A 16,251-nucleotide genomic window follows, 5' to 3' on the forward strand; every position below is an offset into this window, starting at 1 on the left:
TACGGATAAAGTATTAGTGACGTATTAAATACGCCTAGGGCAAGGGCATTTCCGTAATTTCACGAAAAAGGAATATTTATATGTTTGTGTTGGAAAATATCTCATTTTCCCTTATCTCTTTCTCTCTCTTAAATGTTGGGAAATAATTTCTCTCTTCCTTCTCTCTTCTCTCACGTGTCTCCCTCTCTTCCTCTCCATCAAACCTTCTTCAATCTTCTTCTTCTTTAGCAAGATTTTATGTTTGTTCCCTCTTGATTTTCTAAACTATTAGAAGCTTGTGGGTTGTTGTTGTCTCTACTCTCTACTCTTCTTCTCCTTAGATTTGATCAAGAAGCTAGGGTTATTGTGAGGTGATGATTATGTTTGATGCTTGGTGAATCTTTATGGATGTTAACAACTTAACAAGCAAGGTTTAATCATGGATTTGAATGGAAGCTTGAGATCAAGATTGGAATCAAGACAAAGATTAGGGTTTTGGTGAAAGTGATGATTGAAGCATGATTTTGGGTATGGTATGGTTTCTTGAAGGTTAAGAATCAAAGAAGAAAAGATTCAAGTGGGAAGCAAGAACTAGGGTTTGTTGGCTTGAGCTTGGAGCTTGTAGAATTAGCAAGGTTATGTTAAGGTGAGTTCCATAGTTAGTTCTTCCACCCTTTTGGGAGTATGTTAAGCCTTGTTAATTAATATGATGCATAAGACAATTCTAGGATTTTAAGTAAATGTTTAGTAACCCCTTTTTATGTCATGCTCTCAATATATGTGAATACTTGTTCCAAGATTATTTTGCAAGTTTATTTGATCCATAGAGTCATAATATGCCTTGGGAAATCTTGTTTTGTGGATTTTGGGTCAAAAACATGTTTTGTGCAGGTGCTGGACTGTCATAACTCGCCACGGCGAGCTATTACTCGCCATGGCAAGCAAAATGGTCATCCTTGAGTGTTGCTCGCAATGGCGAGCTAACCAACTCGCAATGGCGAGTAAAGTGTTGCTCGCAATGGCGAGCTATCCACTCGCAATGGCGAGTAAAGCATGGCTGCTGCCCTGTTTTGCTCGTCTTGCCTAGATGCCCTGTTCCGGTTCGGCTTTCATTCGTGTATACTTTTATATGTATAAACCCTTCAAAATAAGACTCCAAGGCATAGGTTTTTAAACGTTGTATCGAAGGAAGAACAAGTATTTATTTATATTGGAAAGTACGACATATGAGAGAAGTGTTTGATTCTTGAATGGGGTAGCAAATTATTCATAAGCAAGGGAAAACTAGAGCCTCGACATAGTTGTCGAGAATTAGTAAGTTAGCAAGATCCCTAGAATGTTAAGATGCGAAGTTTAAGCTCTTCGCATAAGTTTAAGAATATTATCTACTTTAAGAAGCAAGAGCCATACGAGTATGGCAAGAGGTGAATCGATTTCATATCTATTCACAAAGTAAGTTAAGCAAGCCTTAGTTTACCTCTAGTGGGATCGTTCAAGGATCCGAGGTAAAAGAGATAGTATGTTTAGGTTTAACCTTCATACATGCCTAAGACTAAGATTATAATAAGAGTGTTGTGTCTCTTGAATCCCTTCCAAGGTTGGGTTCAAGGGGTTCCCCAAGGGGGAATGGTTAAGCCGAAAGGGAGCCGCATTTCACTAAGTTAAGGTGTCGTGTCTTTTATATTCCATCCAAGGTTGGATATAAAAGGTTCTCCAAGGGGAATGGGGTAAGCCGTAAGGGACCCGCACGTTCACTAAGGGAGTCCGGTGCGCTATTGCAAAGCATTTTCACCGGTAGTAAGGGATTAACTTCCGGGGTTACTCCACTCGGAACTAATCCGTAAAATGAACTCAGATAATTGTTTGTTACACGCTAACATAATAAATGAAGCTGACCTTGCATATTCATCATACATTTATGTGTGTTAAGTCATAGAGCCTTGGCATAGACTGTCAAGAATTAGAAAGAATATAGAAGTAGAAAGTCAAGAGCTAGCAAGCTAGAAAGAGTCACTGTTGTGACAAGACTAAGAAAGTTTATTAATACTTCTTATCCAAGTAAGTAAGCAAGCAAGTTAAGAGATTTATACCGACGACGATCTTAGGTTTCCCCTAATCGTCCGGTTAGAGTCGTGTCATGATTTTAGCAAGTGAAGGCCTTGATGCGTAGTTCGTATCTTGGCAATGCGGTTTTAGATCCCCTTAACCGCCATGACACGTGTGAGATGAGAAGCCTATAACAAGTTAAGAATACTATGACGGCCCTAGTATGCACAACCGTCTAAGCAAGCATGTCCCCACACACGTATAATCAACCGTCAGGTTGTAAAATAGACATGTGGTGACCGTAGGTTTTCCCTGAGGTTACCTATAGCCTAGGTTTTAGGGGAACTCACTGAGACATTATGTCTCATCCCAATCCTTATTTGTTTCAGATAAGCAAGTCGGCATGCAAGCTTGAAGCGGATGGATTTTTCAGCAAGAGCTCGTTCGTACCCGAAGCATGAAGATTATGGATCTCAAGGATGTTCTAGTTTTATTTAGATAAGATATGAGGTATTTGATATGTACGAACGCGTGCTGTTGTATATAAATTCATTCGAAGTTTTTATGTTGTAATTTTTTTTAATGTATCCAATACTAAAATAACGCACATGCTAGACTTTCTAGATACGTCTAGTATGGGTGTTACATTCTAGGTCGACATTTTGATGTTTTGGTTTCTTGAGTTATTGACTCATTAAAAATTCATATTCAATCCATCCGTTGTCGAAAAATTCAAATTTTTTGCGGGAAATGTTTTTTTTACGTTCTTAATATGTGTACAAAAAATAATGAAAAAATTCAACCTCTATATAACTTTTCCGGACGCGCAATTGGAAAAATATTGCAATTTTACGCGTTTCAGTAAAAAATTCAAAATAAATTAAGGATTAGTCGAAATACTAAGAAAATTTGTAGATCCTCTATATGTATTTTTATAGATGTGTCTGCAAAAAAACAGCTCAAAATTCAATTTTTAGGTTGATGTTTTGATGTTTTCGTGTCTTAAATTTTAGGCGCGTTAAAAATTCATATTTAATCCGTACCTTGTCGAAAAATTCAAATTTTTTGTGGGAGATGTTTTTTTTTTGTTCTAAACATGAATGCAAAAAAGCGTGAAAAAGTTCAACCTCTAGGACACTTTTTTGGGCTCGCACTTGGAAAAAAATTGCGATTTTGCATGGTTCGGTCAAAAAATCAAAATAAATCGAGACTTAGTCGAAATGCTACGAAACTTTATAGACACCTCTATAAATATACATATAGATGATGTGCAAAGTTTCGTAACATTTCGAATAAGTGTCGCTTTTTTTTATTTTTTCAATTGCGATTTTGCGCGTTTTGGTCGGAAAAAAAAAACAAAGACTTATTCGGAATGTTACGAAACTTTTCACATCATCTATATGTATTTTTATAGAGGTGTCTGTAAAGTTTCGTAGAATTCTGAATAAGTTTCGATTTATTTTGATTTTTCGACCGAAACGCGTAAAATCATAATAAAAAGCAGCAAAGCCAGAGGCAGTTACTTGCCTCTGGAGGAGCCAGCGGCAGTTAACTGCAGGCGCTTGACCCAACAGTTGTTAACTGCCGTTGGGGGCATTTTAGTATTTTACTTGTGTCAATAGGAAGTTTTCATTGTCAAAAAAGCAATTTTCAACTTGTTACTAAAATAGGTCAGGCTCATACAATTTAAAAAGTCCATTAATTTAAACAGGTCATGTTAAGGGTATAGAAAAACCTATTAGGTCGACCCGTATATGTGTAAATACATATATTCCATTATATTAATATTAATAAATTTTCGATTCCTTCAAATTTTCAATACCGCAATTTATTTTTCTTCTAATCTATGTTATATATGCATATTAACCTCTAAACATGGATGAGAGAGAGAGAGAGAGAGAGAGAGAGAGAGAGAGGTTTTCACGACTGTTTCACATACAACCTGTCATATTATACTGTCCATGTTTGGACTAGGAACATGGTGGGCGGAACTCAAAACATGGTTGCCATTTTCCAGTCATTCTCAGACAGACAAACACATTCAACAAATTGTCTTGAGTTATTCAACACATTCTAGGTCGACATTTTGATGTTTTGGTTTCTTGAGTTATTGACTCATTAAAAATTCATATTCAATCCATCCGTTGTCGAAAAATTCAAATTTTTTGCGGGAAATGTTTTTTTTACGTTCTTAATATGTGTACAAAAAATAATGAAAAAATTCAACCTCTATATAACTTTTCCGGACGCGCAATTGGAAAAATATTGCAATTTTACGCGTTTCAGTAAAAAATTCAAAATAAATTAAGGATTAGTCGAAATACTAAGAAAATTTGTAGATCCTCTATATGTATTTTTATAGATGTGTCTGCAAAAAAACAGCTCAAAATTCAATTTTTAGGTTGATGTTTTGATGTTTTCGTGTCTTAAATTTTAGGCGCGTTAAAAATTCATATTTAATCCGTACCTTGTCGAAAAATTCAAATTTTTTGTGGGAGATGTTTTTTTTTTTGTTCTAAACATGAATGCAAAAAAGCGTGAAAAAGTTCAACCTCTAGGACACTTTTTTGGGCTCGCACTTGGAAAAAAATTGCGATTTTGCATGGTTCGGTCAAAAAATCAAAATAAATCGAGACTTAGTCGAAATGCTACGAAACTTTATAGACACCTCTATAAATATACATATAGATGATGTGCAAAGTTTCGTAACATTTCGAATAAGTGTCGCTTTTTTTTATTTTTTCAATTGCGATTTTGCGCGTTTTGGTCGGAAAAAAAAAACAAAGACTTATTCGGAATGTTACGAAACTTTTCACATCATCTATATGTATTTTTATAGAGGTGTCTGTAAAGTTTCGTAGAATTCTGAATAAGTTTCGATTTATTTTGATTTTTCGACCGAAACGCGTAAAATCATAATAAAAAGCAGCAAAGCCAGAGGCAGTTACTTGCCTCTGGAGGAGCCAGCGGCAGTTAACTGCAGGCGCTTGACCCAACAGTTGTTAACTGCCGTTGGGGGCATTTTAGTATTTTACTTGTGTCAATAGGAAGTTTTCATTGTCAAAAAAGCAATTTTCAACTTGTTACTAAAATAGGTCAGGCTCATACAATTTAAAAAGTCCATTAATTTAAACAGGTCATGTTAAGGGTATAGAAAAACCTATTAGGTCGACCCGTATATGTGTAAATACATATATTCCATTATATTAATATTAATAAATTTTCGATTCCTTCAAATTTTCAATACCGCAATTTATTTTTCTTCTAATCTATGTTATATATGCATATTAACCTCTAAACATGGATGAGAGAGAGAGAGAGAGAGAGAGAGAGAGGTTTTCACGACTGTTTCACATACAACCTGTCATATTATACTGTCCATGTTTGGACTAGGAACATGGTGGGCGGAACTCAAAACATGGTTGCCATTTTCCAGTCATTCTCAGACAGACAAACACATTCAACAAATTGTCTTGAGTTATTCAACACATTCTAGGTCGACATTTTGATGTTTTGGTTTCTTGAGTTATTGACTCATTAAAAATTCATATTCAATCCATCCGTTGTCGAAAAATTCAAATTTTTTGCGGGAAATGTTTTTTTTACGTTCTTAATATGTGTACAAAAAATAATGAAAAAATTCAACCTCTATATAACTTTTCCGGACGCGCAATTGGAAAAATATTGCAATTTTACGCGTTTCAGTAAAAAATTCAAAATAAATTAAGGATTAGTCGAAATACTAAGAAAATTTGTAGATCCTCTATATGTATTTTTATAGATGTGTCTGCAAAAAAACAGCTCAAAATTCAATTTTTAGGTTGATGTTTTGATGTTTTCGTGTCTTAAATTTTAGGCGCGTTAAAAATTCATATTTAATCCGTACCTTGTCGAAAAATTCAAATTTTTTGTGGGAGATGTTTTTTTTTTGTTCTAAACATGAATGCAAAAAAGCGTGAAAAAGTTCAACCTCTAGGACACTTTTTTGGGCTCGCACTTGGAAAAAAATTGCGATTTTGCATGGTTCGGTCAAAAAATCAAAATAAATCGAGACTTAGTCGAAATGCTACGAAACTTTATAGACACCTCTATAAATATACATATAGATGATGTGCAAAGTTTCGTAACATTTCGAATAAGTGTCGCTTTTTTTTATTTTTTCAATTGCGATTTTGCGCGTTTTGGTCGGAAAAAAAAAACAAAGACTTATTCGGAATGTTACGAAACTTTTCACATCATCTATATGTATTTTTATAGAGGTGTCTGTAAAGTTTCGTAGAATTCTGAATAAGTTTCGATTTATTTTGATTTTTCGACCGAAACGCGTAAAATCATAATAAAAAGCAGCAAAGCCAGAGGCAGTTACTTGCCCCTGGAGGAGCCAGCGGCAGTTAACTGCAGGCGCTTGACCCAACAGTTGTTAACTGCCGTTGGGGGCATTTTAGTATTTTACTTGTGTCAATAGGAAGTTTTCATTGTCAAAAAAGCAATTTTCAACTTGTTACTAAAATAGGTCAGGCTCATACAATTTAAAAAGTCCATTAATTTAAACAGGTCATGTTAAGGGTATAGAAAAACCTATTAGGTCGACCCGTATATGTGTAAATACATATATTCCATTATATTAATATTAATAAATTTTCGATTCCTTCAAATTTTCAATACCGCAATTTATTTTTCTTCTAATCTATGTTATATATGCATATTAACCTCTAAACATGGATGAGAGAGAGAGAGAGAGAGAGAGAGAGAGAGAGAGGTTTTCACGACTGTTTCACATACAACCTGTCATATTATACTGTCCATGTTTGGACTAGGAACATGGTGGGCGGAACTCAAAACATGGTTGCCATTTTCCAGTCATTCTCAGACAGACAAACACATTCAACAAATTGTCTTGAGTTATTCAACACATTCTAGGTCGACATTTTGATGTTTTGGTTTCTTGAGTTATTGACTCATTAAAAATTCATATTCAATCCATCCGTTGTCGAAAAATTCAAATTTTTTGCGGGAAATGTTTTTTTTACGTTCTTAATATGTGTACAAAAAATAATGAAAAAATTCAACCTCTATATAACTTTTCCGGACGCGCAATTGGAAAAATATTGCAATTTTACGCGTTTCAGTAAAAAATTCAAAATAAATTAAGGATTAGTCGAAATACTAAGAAAATTTGTAGATCCTCTATATGTATTTTTATAGATGTGTCTGCAAAAAAACAGCTCAAAATTCAATTTTTAGGTTGATGTTTTGATGTTTTCGTGTCTTAAATTTTAGGCGCGTTAAAAATTCATATTTAATCCGTACCTTGTCGAAAAATTCAAATTTTTTGTGGGAGATGTTTTTTTTTTTGTTCTAAACATGAATGCAAAAAAGCGTGAAAAAGTTCAACCTCTAGGACACTTTTTTGGGCTCGCACTTGGAAAAAAATTGCGATTTTGCATGGTTCGGTCAAAAAATCAAAATAAATCGAGACTTAGTCGAAATGCTACGAAACTTTATAGACACCTCTATAAATATACATATAGATGATGTGCAAAGTTTCGTAACATTTCGAATAAGTGTCGCTTTTTTTTATTTTTTCAATTGCGATTTTGCGCGTTTTGGTCGGAAAAAAAAAACAAAGACTTATTCGGAATGTTACGAAACTTTTCACATCATCTATATGTATTTTTATAGAGGTGTCTGTAAAGTTTCGTAGAATTCTGAATAAGTTTCGATTTATTTTGATTTTTCGACCGAAACGCGTAAAATCATAATAAAAAGCAGCAAAGCCAGAGGCAGTTACTTGCCTCTGGAGGAGCCAGCGGCAGTTAACTGCAGGCGCTTGACCCAACAGTTGTTAACTGCCGTTGGGGGCATTTTAGTATTTTACTTGTGTCAATAGGAAGTTTTCATTGTCAAAAAAGCAATTTTCAACTTGTTACTAAAATAGGTCAGGCTCATACAATTTAAAAAGTCCATTAATTTAAACAGGTCATGTTAAGGGTATAGAAAAACCTATTAGGTCGACCCGTATATGTGTAAATACATATATTCCATTATATTAATATTAATAAATTTTCGATTCCTTCAAATTTTCAATACCGCAATTTATTTTTCTTCTAATCTATGTTATATATGCATATTAACCTCTAAACATGGATGAGAGAGAGAGAGAGAGAGAGAGAGAGAGAGAGAGGTTTTCACGACTGTTTCACATACAACCTGTCATATTATACTGTCCATGTTTGGACTAGGAACATGGTGGGCGGAACTCAAAACATGGTTGCCATTTTCCAGTCATTCTCAGACAGACAAACACATTCAACAAATTGTCTTGAGTTATTCAACACATTCTAGGTCGACATTTTGATGTTTTGGTTTCTTGAGTTATTGACTCATTAAAAATTCATATTCAATCCATCCGTTGTCGAAAAATTCAAATTTTTTGCGGGAAATGTTTTTTTTACGTTCTTAATATGTGTACAAAAAATAATGAAAAAATTCAACCTCTATATAACTTTTCCGGACGCGCAATTGGAAAAATATTGCAATTTTACGCGTTTCAGTAAAAAATTCAAAATAAATTAAGGATTAGTCGAAATACTAAGAAAATTTGTAGATCCTCTATATGTATTTTTATAGATGTGTCTGCAAAAAAACAGCTCAAAATTCAATTTTTAGGTTGATGTTTTGATGTTTTCGTGTCTTAAATTTTAGGCGCGTTAAAAATTCATATTTAATCCGTACCTTGTCGAAAAATTCAAATTTTTTGTGGGAGATGTTTTTTTTTTGTTCTAAACATGAATGCAAAAAAGCGTGAAAAAGTTCAACCTCTAGGACACTTTTTTGGGCTCGCACTTGGAAAAAAATTGCGATTTTGCATGGTTCGGTCAAAAAATCAAAATAAATCGAGACTTAGTCGAAATGCTACGAAACTTTATAGACACCTCTATAAATATACATATAGATGATGTGCAAAGTTTCGTAACATTTCGAATAAGTGTTGCTTTTTTTTATTTTTTCAATTGCGATTTTGCGCGTTTTGGTCGGAAAAAAAAAACAAAGACTTATTCGGAATGTTACGAAACTTTTCACATCATCTATATGTATTTTTATAGAGGTGTCTGTAAAGTTTCGTAGAATTCTGAATAAGTTTCGATTTATTTTGATTTTTCGACCGAAACGCGTAAAATCATAATAAAAAGCAGCAAAGCCAGAGGCAGTTACTTGCCTCTGGAGGAGCCAGCGGCAGTTAACTGCAGGCGCTTGACCCAACAGTTGTTAACTGCCGTTGGGGGCATTTTAGTATTTTACTTGTGTCAATAGGAAGTTTTCATTGTCAAAAAAGCAATTTTCAACTTGTTACTAAAATAGGTCAGGCTCATACAATTTAAAAAGTCCATTAATTTAAACAGGTCATGTTAAGGGTATAGAAAAACCTATTAGGTCGACCCGTATATGTGTAAATACATATATTCCATTATATTAATATTAATAAATTTTCGATTCCTTCAAATTTTCAATACCGCAATTTATTTTTCTTCTAATCTATGTTATATATGCATATTAACCTCTAAACATGGATGAGAGAGAGAGAGAGAGAGAGAGAGAGAGAGAGAGGTTTTCACGACTGTTTCACATACAACCTGTCATATTATACTGTCCATGTTTGGACTAGGAACATGGTGGGCGGAACTCAAAACATGGTTGCCATTTTCCAGTCATTCTCAGACAGACAAACACATTCAACAAATTGTCTTGAGTTATTCAACACATTCTAGGTCGACATTTTGATGTTTTGGTTTCTTGAGTTATTGACTCATTAAAAATTCATATTCAATCCATCCGTTGTCGAAAAATTCAAATTTTTTGCGGGAAATGTTTTTTTTACGTTCTTAATATGTGTACAAAAAATAATGAAAAAATTCAACCTCTATATAACTTTTCCGGACGCGCAATTGGAAAAATATTGCAATTTTACGCGTTTCAGTAAAAAATTCAAAATAAATTAAGGATTAGTCGAAATACTAAGAAAATTTGTAGATCCTCTATATGTATTTTTATAGATGTGTCTGCAAAAAAACAGCTCAAAATTCAATTTTTAGGTTGATGTTTTGATGTTTTCGTGTCTTAAATTTTAGGCGCGTTAAAAATTCATATTTAATCCGTACCTTGTCGAAAAATTCAAATTTTTTGTGGGAGATGTTTTTTTTTTTGTTCTAAACATGAATGCAAAAAAGCGTGAAAAAGTTCAACCTCTAGGACACTTTTTTGGGCTCGCACTTGGAAAAAAATTGCGATTTTGCATGGTTCGGTCAAAAAATCAAAATAAATCGAGACTTAGTCGAAATGCTACGAAACTTTATAGACACCTCTATAAATATACATATAGATGATGTGCAAAGTTTCGTAACATTTCGAATAAGTGTCGCTTTTTTTTATTTTTTCAATTGCGATTTTGCGCGTTTTGGTCGGAAAAAAAAAACAAAGACTTATTCGGAATGTTACGAAACTTTTCACATCATCTATATGTATTTTTATAGAGGTGTCTGTAAAGTTTCGTAGAATTCTGAATAAGTTTCGATTTATTTTGATTTTTCGACCGAAACGCGTAAAATCATAATAAAAAGCAGCAAAGCCAGAGGCAGTTACTTGCCTCTGGAGGAGCCAGCGGCAGTTAACTGCAGGCGCTTGACCCAACAGTTGTTAACTGCCGTTGGGGGCATTTTAGTATTTTACTTGTGTCAATAGGAAGTTTTCATTGTCAAAAAAGCAATTTTCAACTTGTTACTAAAATAGGTCAGGCTCATACAATTTAAAAAGTCCATTAATTTAAACAGGTCATGTTAAGGGTATAGAAAAACCTATTAGGTCGACCCGTATATGTGTAAATACATATATTCCATTATATTAATATTAATAAATTTTCGATTCCTTCAAATTTTCAATACCGCAATTTATTTTTCTTCTAATCTATGTTATATATGCATATTAACCTCTAAACATGGATGAGATAGAGAGAGAGAGAGAGAGAGAGAGAGAGAGAGAGGTTTTCACGACTGTTTCACATACAACCTGTCATATTATACTGTCCATGTTTGGACTAGGAACATGGTGGGCGGAACTCAAAACATGGTTGCCATTTTCCAGTCATTCTCAGACAGACAAACACATTCAACAAATTGTCTTGAGTTATTCAACACATTCTAGGTCGACATTTTGATGTTTTGGTTTCTTGAGTTATTGACTCATTAAAAATTCATATTCAATCCATCCGTTGTCGAAAAATTCAAATTTTTTGCGGGAAATGTTTTTTTTACGTTCTTAATATGTGTACAAAAAATAATGAAAAAATTCAACCTCTATATAACTTTTCCGGACGCGCAATTGGAAAAATATTGCAATTTTACGCGTTTCAGTAAAAAATTCAAAATAAATTAAGGATTAGTCGAAATACTAAGAAAATTTGTAGATCCTCTATATGTATTTTTATAGATGTGTCTGCAAAAAAACAGCTCAAAATTCAATTTTTAGGTTGATGTTTTGATGTTTTCGTGTCTTAAATTTTAGGCGCGTTAAAAATTCATATTTAATCCGTACCTTGTCGAAAAATTCAAATTTTTTGTGGGAGATGTTTTTTTTTTGTTCTAAACATGAATGCAAAAAAGCGTGAAAAAGTTCAACCTCTAGGACACTTTTTTGGGCTCGCACTTGGAAAAAAATTGCGATTTTGCATGGTTCGGTCAAAAAATCAAAATAAATCGAGACTTAGTCGAAATGCTACGAAACTTTATAGACACCTCTATAAATATACATATAGATGATGTGCAAAGTTTCGTAACATTTCGAATAAGTGTTGCTTTTTTTTATTTTTTCAATTGCGATTTTGCGCGTTTTGGTCGGAAAAAAAAAACAAAGACTTATTCGGAATGTTACGAAACTTTTCACATCATCTATATGTATTTTTATAGAGGTGTCTGTAAAGTTTCGTAGAATTCTGAATAAGTTTCGATTTATTTTGATTTTTCGACCGAAACGCGTAAAATCATAATAAAAAGCAGCAAAGCCAGAGGCAGTTACTTGCCTCTGGAGGAGCCAGCGGCAGTTAACTGCAGGCGCTTGACCCAACAGTTGTTAACTGCCGTTGGGGGCATTTTAGTATTTTACTTGTGTCAATAGGAAGTTTTCATTGTCAAAAAAGCAATTTTCAACTTGTTACTAAAATAGGTCAGGCTCATACAATTTAAAAAGTCCATTAATTTAAACAGGTCATGTTAAGGGTATAGAAAAACCTATTAGGTCGACCCGTATATGTGTAAATACATATATTCCATTATATTAATATTAATAAATTTTCGATTCCTTCAAATTTTCAATACCGCAATTTATTTTTCTTCTAATCTATGTTATATATGCATATTAACCTCTAAACATGGATGAGAGAGAGAGAGAGAGAGAGAGAGAGAGAGAGAGGTTTTCACGACTGTTTCACATACAACCTGTCATATTATACTGTCCATGTTTGGACTAGGAACATGGTGGGCGGAACTCAAAACATGGTTGCCATTTTCCAGTCATTCTCAGACAGACAAACACATTCAACAAATTGTCTTGAGTTATTCAACACATTCTAGGTCGACATTTTGATGTTTTGGTTTCTTGAGTTATTGACTCATTAAAAATTCATATTCAATCCATCCGTTGTCGAAAAATTCAAATTTTTTGCGGGAAATGTTTTTTTTACGTTCTTAATATGTGTACAAAAAATAATGAAAAAATTCAACCTCTATATAACTTTTCCGGACGCGCAATTGGAAAAATATTGCAATTTTACGCGTTTCAGTAAAAAATTCAAAATAAATTAAGGATTAGTCGAAATACTAAGAAAATTTGTAGATCCTCTATATGTATTTTTATAGATGTGTCTGCAAAAAAACAGCTCAAAATTCAATTTTTAGGTTGATGTTTTGATGTTTTCGTGTCTTAAATTTTAGGCGCGTTAAAAATTCATATTTAATCCGTACCTTGTCGAAAAATTCAAATTTTTTGTGGGAGATGTTTTTTTTTTTGTTCTAAACATGAATGCAAAAAAGCGTGAAAAAGTTCAACCTCTAGGACACTTTTTTGGGCTCGCACTTGGAAAAAAATTGCGATTTTGCATGGTTCGGTCAAAAAATCAAAATAAATCGAGACTTAGTCGAAATGCTACGAAACTTTATAGACACCTCTATAAATATACATATAGATGATGTGCAAAGTTTCGTAACATTTCGAATAAGTGTCGCTTTTTTTTATTTTTTCAATTGCGATTTTGCGCGTTTTGGTCGGAAAAAAAAAACAAAGACTTATTCGGAATGTTACGAAACTTTTCACATCATCTATATGTATTTTTATAGAGGTGTCTGTAAAGTTTCGTAGAATTCTGAATAAGTTTCGATTTATTTTGATTTTTCGACCGAAACGCGTAAAATCATAATAAAAAGCAGCAAAGCCAGAGGCAGTTACTTGCCTCTGGAGGAGCCAGCGGCAGTTAACTGCAGGCGCTTGACCCAACAGTTGTTAACTGCCATTGGGGGCATTTTAGTATTTTACTTGTGTCAATAGGAAGTTTTCATTGTCAAAAAAGCAATTTTCAACTTGTTACTAAAATAGGTCAGGCTCATACAATTTAAAAAGTCCATTAATTTAAACAGGTCATGTTAAGGGTATAGAAAAACCTATTAGGTCGACCCGTATATGTGTAAATACATATATTCCATTATATTAATATTAATAAATTTTCGATTCCTTCAAATTTTCAATACCGCAATTTATTTTTCTTCTAATCTATGTTATATATGCATATTAACCTCTAAACATGGATGAGAGAGAGAGAGAGAGAGAGAGAGAGAGAGAGAGAGGTTTTCACGACTGTTTCACATACAACCTGTCATATTATACTGTCCATGTTTGGACTAGGAACATGGTGGGCGGAACTCAAAACATGGTTGCCATTTTCCAGTCATTCTCAGACAGACAAACACATTCAACAAATTGTCTTGAGTTATTCAACACATTCTAGGTCGACATTTTGATGTTTTGGTTTCTTGAGTTATTGACTCATTAAAAATTCATATTCAATCCATCCGTTGTCGAAAAATTCAAATTTTTTGCGGGAAATGTTTTTTTTACGTTCTTAATATGTGTACAAAAAATAATGAAAAAATTCAACCTCTATATAACTTTTCCGGACGCGCAATTGGAAAAATATTGCAATTTTACGCGTTTCAGTAAAAAATTCAAAATAAATTAAGGATTAGTCGAAATACTAAGAAAATTTGTAGATCCTCTATATGTATTTTTATAGATGTGTCTGCAAAAAAACAGCTCAAAATTCAATTTTTAGGTTGATGTTTTGATGTTTTCGTGTCTTAAATTTTAGGCGCGTTAAAAATTCATATTTAATCCGTACCTTGTCGAAAAATTCAAATTTTTTGTGGGAGATGTTTTTTTTTTGTTCTAAACATGAATACAAAAAAGCGTGAAAAAGTTCAACCTCTAGGACACTTTTTTGGGCTCGCACTTGGAAAAAAATTGCGATTTTGCATGGTTCGGTCAAAAAATCAAAATAAATCGAGACTTAGTCGAAATGCTACGAAACTTTATAGACACCTCTATAAATATACATATAGATGATGTGCAAAGTTTCGTAACATTTCGAATAAGTGTCGCTTTTTTTTATTTTTTCAATTGCGATTTTGCGCGTTTTGGTCGGAAAAAAAAAACAAAGACTTATTCGGAATGTTACGAAACTTTTCACATCATCTATATGTATTTTTATAGAGGTGTCTGTAAAGTTTCGTAGAATTCTGAATAAGTTTCGATTTATTTTGATTTTTCGACCGAAACGCGTAAAATCATAATAAAAAGCAGCAAAGCCAGAGGCAGTTACTTGCCTCTGGAGGAGCCAGCGGCAGTTAACTGCAGGCGCTTGACCCAACAGTTGTTAACTGCCGTTGGGGGCATTTTAGTATTTTACTTGTGTCAATAGGAAGTTTTCATTGTCAAAAAAGCAATTTTCAACTTGTTACTAAAATAGGTCAGGCTCATACAATTTAAAAAGTCCATTAATTTAAACAGGTCATGTTAAGGGTATAGAAAAACCTATTAGGTCGACCCGTATATGTGTAAATACATATATTCCATTATATTAATATTAATAAATTTTCGATTCCTTCAAATTTTCAATACCGCAATTTATTTTTCTTCTAATCTATGTTATATATGCATATTAACCTCTAAACATGGATGAGAGAGAGAGAGAGAGAGAGAGAGAGAGAGAGAGAGGTTTTCACGACTGTTTCACATACAACCTGTCATATTATACTGTCCATGTTTGGACTAGGAACATGGTGGGCGGAACTCAAAACATGGTTGCCATTTTCCAGTCATTCTCAGACAGACAAACACATTCAACAAATTGTCTTGAGTTATTCAACACATTCTAGGTCGACATTTTGATGTTTTGGTTTCTTGAGTTATTGACTCATTAAAAATTCATATTCAATCCATCCGTTGTCGAAAAATTCAAATTTTTTGCGGGAAATGTTTTTTTTACGTTCTTAATATGTGTACAAAAAATAATGAAAAAATTCAACCTCTATATAACTTTTCCGGACGCGCAATTGGAAAAATATTGCAATTTTACGCGTTTCAGTAAAAAATTCAAAATAAATTAAGGATTAGTCGAAATACTAAGAAAATTTGTAGATCCTCTATATGTATTTTTATAGATGTGTCTGCAAAAAAACAGCTCAAAATTCAATTTTTAGGTTGATGTTTTGATGTTTTCGTGTCTTAAATTTTAGGCGCGTTAAAAATTCATATTTAATCCGTACCTTGTCGAAAAATTCAAATTTTTTGTGGGAGATGTTTTTTTTTTGTTCTAAACATGAATGCAAAAAAGCGTGAAAAAGTTCAACCTCTAGGACACTTTTTTGGGCTCGCACTTGGAAAAAAATTGCGATTTTGCATGGTTCGGTCAAAAAATCAAAATAAATCGAGACTTAGTCGAAATGCTACGAAACTTTATAGACACCTCTATAAATATACATATAGATGATGTGCAAAGTTTCGTAACATTTCGAATAAGTGTCGCTTTTTTTTATTTTTTCAATTGCGATTTTGCGCGTTTTGGTCGGAAAAAAAAAACAAAGACTTATTCGGAATGTTACGAAACTTTTCACATCATCTATATGT

The sequence above is a fragment of the Medicago sativa genome, chromosome 6 (genome assembly GCF_051527215.1).
Source record: "Medicago sativa cultivar Bolivia chromosome 6, Bolivia_mono, whole genome shotgun sequence".
Classification (NCBI taxonomy): Eukaryota; Viridiplantae; Streptophyta; class Magnoliopsida; order Fabales; family Fabaceae; genus Medicago; species Medicago sativa.